Raw genomic sequence first — 5,210 nt, 5'->3', positions numbered from 1 at the left:
CTCCAAAAATCCCCTATCCCCTCTGCTCCCCAACCCACCCACTCCCATTCCTGGCCCTGTCATTCCCCTACACTGGGGCACAGAACCTTCACAAGACCAAGAGCCTCTCCTCCCATTGATGACCAACTAGGCCATCCTCTGCTAAGTTCCACCATGTGTTTTCTTTCTTTGATTGGTGGTTTAGTCCCAGGGAGCTCTGGGGGTACTGGTTACTTCATATTGTTGTTCCTCCTATGGGGCTGCAAACCCCTTCAACTCCTTGGGTACTTTCTCTAGTTCCTTGATTGGGGACCCTGTGCTTCATTCAATAGATGGCTGTGAGCATCCACTTCTGTGTTTGTCAGGCACTGGCAGAGAGAACCTCTCAGGAGACAGCTTTATCAGGCTCCTGTCAGCAAGTTCTTATGGGCAATAATGTCTGGGTTTGGTGGTTGTTTATGGAGAGGAATGTATACAGAAAATGTGGTACATTTACACAATGGAGTACTACGCGAAACTATTAAAGACAATGAATGCATGAAATTCATAGACAAATGGATGGATCTGGAGGATATCATCCTAAGTGAGGTAACCCAATTACAAAAGAACACATATGATATGCACTCACTGATAAGCGCATATTAGCCCAGAAGCTCAGAACACCCAAGATACAATTAGCAAAACACATGAAACTCAAGAAGAAGGAAGAACAAAGTGTGAATACTTCAGTCCTTCTTAGAAGGGGGAACAAAAATACCCATGGAAGGAGTTACAGAGACAAAGTTCAGAACAGAGACTGAAAGAAGGACCATCCAGAGACTGCCCCACCTGAGGATCTATCCCATAGACAATTTGATTTTGAAAGTGTGCATAGAGACCTAAAGCTGCCCAGGCAGCACACCAGGGCAAGGAATTGCTTGGATTTTGTTTCAATGAAGGTAGTAACGTGTGTCTTCCCCCAGTGACTGTAGACCAGCAGAATGGCTAAATTGTAAGAAATCGGGGTGAAGAAAGTGAAGAAAATGGGGAAGAGATCATTCTCCCCTGGCCACCATATTCCAGGGATGGAGCGGGTGGAATTTTCATTTTTTTAAAGTTGCATAAAACAAAAAGACAAAGATGAACCTATCTGAAGTCTCTTGCATAGAAGTTTTACAAAATCAAGAGATTTATAGAATGTTGACCATTGGTGAGACAGCTACTTTTGATGGAAATCAAAACAAAATATTTCTCTCATACTGACCCTACTACAATGTGCCCGGCAGGCCCTCCCAATTGAAGGAGTAGCTTAGGCCTTTGTGTGCCGTATTGGAATAAGTTGGTAAGGCATGTCCACACAGCATCCACAACCACTGACATGGAGACCATCAGAGGGGCTGGGAGGAAAAACCTACAGCACCTCTTGGTTCTTGTGGGAACAGTTAATGAATTGACATTTGCATTCACATAGTCATTTCTTTAAAATTGCCTGTATTGGTTTGAATGAGAATGCCCCCAGCATTTGAACACTTGGTCCCCAGTTTGGGAGAGGTGCAGCCTTGCTGGAACTAGTATGTCACAGGGAGGCGGGGAGGACTTGAGAGTTCCAGGCCTTCTCCCACTTTAGTTTATTCTCTCTGCTCCATGCTGGCGTTTGAGAATGTGAGCGTTCAGATTCCCTCTGCCACCGAGTCTGCTGCTTGCTATCATGCTTTCCAACCACCACAAATCCTTTTCCCTCTGACATCAAAGTTAAAATAACTCTTCTCTAAGTTATCTTGGTTATGGTGACTTATCTCAGCAACGAAAAGCAATCTCATATAAAAGTTGGTACCTTAGAGGCAACACCCCACTCAGCTAAGCTTCCAACTTGGAAAAAGAATAAGGAGTTTTCAGCTCCCAGAAAGCAGCTTCAAACAAATGCTGCTGCTATGGTGGCTCAGAGGGCAAGGGTCCATCACAATTTGACAAAAGCGCTTGGCAGTGTTGTCCACATGATAATGGATTTGGGGACATGAAGAATGAAAAAGTGAAGGAATTAGACAATTTCAGCGAGCCACTGAGACCAAGAACTGTGGGGTAGGGAAGTCCCCTCGTAAATAGTCCCTTAGAGGGCAGTATCCCCCAATAGAAAAGCTGTGAAAGTAGAGTCTGGATTGCAATAGAAACTTCTGGAGTCTCCTACAGTGAAGATGTCAGGGCCAAGAGCCAAGAGACATCTAACAAAACAAACAAACAAAAACAAAAACAAAAACCCGCACAAAGCGGGAAGGACAAGCTGAAGGGAAAGAAGTATGTTGCAGACAACACAGCCGAGAAGGAAGAGCCACCAAAGCCCTCCTACACTGGATATGGAGTTACAGGATTTGGTGTTGGCTATGGTAGGTTTAGGCCTTGCTTTGGTCCAGTATTTCATCTTTATGATCTTATTTCTCCCTTTTGGAATGGCAGTGTGTATTCTGTGTTATTATATGTTGAAAGTAACTTGTGTTTTTTTTTTTTTTCTTTTCACAGCAAATTATAAACAAGACATTGGTTAAGTCTCAGAAGAGGCATTAGACTTTTGAAGGTTGACTAAATGTACTTTGGATTATGATAAGTCCATACGTCCATTAGGCCCAGGGAGTAGAATATGGTGGTTTGAAGGAGTAATGTCCCCCATAGAGTCAATATCTGAAGCTTGGTCCTCACTTGGTGGTGATGTTTGGGATAACTATGGGTTTAGGTGGTGCAGCCTTGCTAAAGAAGTATGTCATTGTAGGTGGGCTTTGAGAGTTTAAAACCTTGCCCTATTTTGCCTAGTTTGTGTTTGCATTTGAAGATGTGAGCTCTCATCTTCCTGCCACCATGCCTGCTGCCTGCTTCAGGCTTCCCTGCCATCATGGACTCTCATCCCTTTGGGACCACAAGCCAAAATAAACTCTTGGTTTCATATGCTATTTTGATCACAGTGTTTTATTGCAGCCATAGGAAGCAAATTAGGACATCACATATGAACTTTTCTTATGTGAAAACCAAAACAACAGTGTAGTACAATGCTATTCAAGCTGGAATCCATAAATGGCCAGGAAAACACCAAAACAAAACAAAAAACAGCAATAAAAATAACAACAGCAACAACAACAAAAACCCCACATACTCTAAATAGCTAAGAGTCAAATTTTTGAGTGCCAATTTAAGATTCCTAGGCACAAGCAGCTGGTGGCGCTGGGCAGTCTGGACTGAACAATTATTCCTGTATCAATTTCCCCATTTGCACAGAGATGAGAAGTAGAAGCTGAAAAAATAGTTCAAGAAGTGCCTATGGGTGAGTGAGTGGATGAGCTAATAAATCAATGAGTGGCAGGCGTGTATTCAAAGAAATAGTTGCTATCTTCAGCACTTAGAGAATTTGCTTTCAGTTTCCCAAGGCAGGAAACAGTAGTCACTACTGTTTCCATTCTCAGCATTGGCCTATCCTCAGCACTGCCAGGGTCAGGGCAAAGTAAAAGAGGATCAAATTATTCTAGACATGTGTGCGTGTGCGTGTGCGTGTGCGTGTGTGTGTGTGTGTGTGTGTGTGCGCGCGTGTGCGTGTGTGTATATGTATACAAACATACATACACACATATGTGTGTATATATATTATATATATTAATATATGTGTGCACATATATATATATTTACACATACATATATAAATCAAGAAGGGTAAGTTTAAGATATTTCAATGTAATAATATATTATAAAATGAAAAATGGATCAGGTTTTGAAGTCCCTGTTAGCTATGGTTTCGCTAGTCAATTCAACTCTAGGAACTAGAGAAGAAAATCAAAATCAGAGCTGTGAAAACACAGAGGATGAATAGGACTCTCCACAGAGAGAAAATGTCATATAATTGCACACCAGTCTGTATACTGGACTCTGTGTCTGTGGGGGGGATTTGCGGGGCTCTGGCCTGGCTGGAGCAGTCAAGGACTTGTGCACATCAAAGAAAAGGAAGATGAGAAACTGAAGTTTGTCTGAGTACCTGAATGAATGAATGAATGAATGAATGAATGAATGAATGAATGAATGAATGATGAATGATTGTAAGAAACCAACCTGCACCAAGAAGATAAGTAATGCTATTATGGTAGTTAGTTATGAAGCAGTGTAGCCAGTGTTTAAACCCTGACTGAGATCTTGCTCCCTGAGTGATCTAAGTGTCCTAAGCTGTACTGGGAATCAGCAGGCAAACTGCAGCTCAGGGCCAGGCTCTGAAGCAGAATAGACATTCCCCACTCTACCATGGCTAGCTGTGCCCTTGGTGCTTAACCTGCACTAGACCCCTTGATATCACAATGCCACGTGTCAGTTACTGGCATGACTATCCATGTTTCCCAGATATAACACAGGGTCAGGCAGACAAAGGGGTAGGTATAGAGCTAAGATGCAGCTCCCTGCTTAAACATAGAAAACAGATGTCCCCAATCATGATACTAAATCATGTCAACTTGACAATCACATTTATATTTCATTCACACTTGAAACTTGTATGTGGCAGCTTCACATGGCCATCTCAATCAATAGGCCTCAAAGAAGAGGAAGACAGCTTGAGAGAAGCATGCCCGAATAGAGGAATGAATGTCACACTCAAAAATAAATCTCACGCAGCTAACCAAATCTACCCCAAAGTCTGTGATTCCAACTTAACTGGGACCTACCACAGAAATATTTTCTCTCACACTAAAGATGGACATCGTAGCTATGTGGCCTTTCAGAAGGCATTTCTCAAGTTGTGCCAGAGATTACAACACCTTTATTTCCACCTGTTTCAAGAGCTCAAGTCAGATGACCTGGCATAACTGACCTGATTAAACACTAGGATTGTGCTGCGGAGTTTACTTTCAGTTTCCTAGTACAAAAATAGCAGAGGTTTCTGTTTCCATCTACAATAATGGCTCAGGGCAGGCAGGGTTCTGATGCTTCAGGAAAATGATGTTTTCCCTCTTCACAAGGCTGCAAGGCATGTTTACTGAGGAAAGTAGAAGTTCACAGTGCAGTAACTACTCCCTGAGCACAGTACCTCAGCAGCAGCACCCAGACCCTGTGTGCAACAGTACTTCAGCAGAATCACCCAGCTCCTCAGTACAGAACTTAAGCAGCAACATCTAGCCAGGCATGGTGGCACATGCCTTGAATCCCAGCACTCGGGAGGCAGAGGCAGGCGGATTTCTGAGTTCGAGGCCAGCCTGGTCTACAAAGTGAGTTCCAGGACAGCCAGGGCTATA

The sequence above is a fragment of the Mus pahari genome, chromosome 7, assembly GCF_900095145.1.
Source record: "Mus pahari chromosome 7, PAHARI_EIJ_v1.1, whole genome shotgun sequence".
Taxonomy (NCBI): domain Eukaryota; kingdom Metazoa; phylum Chordata; class Mammalia; order Rodentia; family Muridae; genus Mus; species Mus pahari.
Note: the sequence above shows the minus strand (reverse complement) of the source record.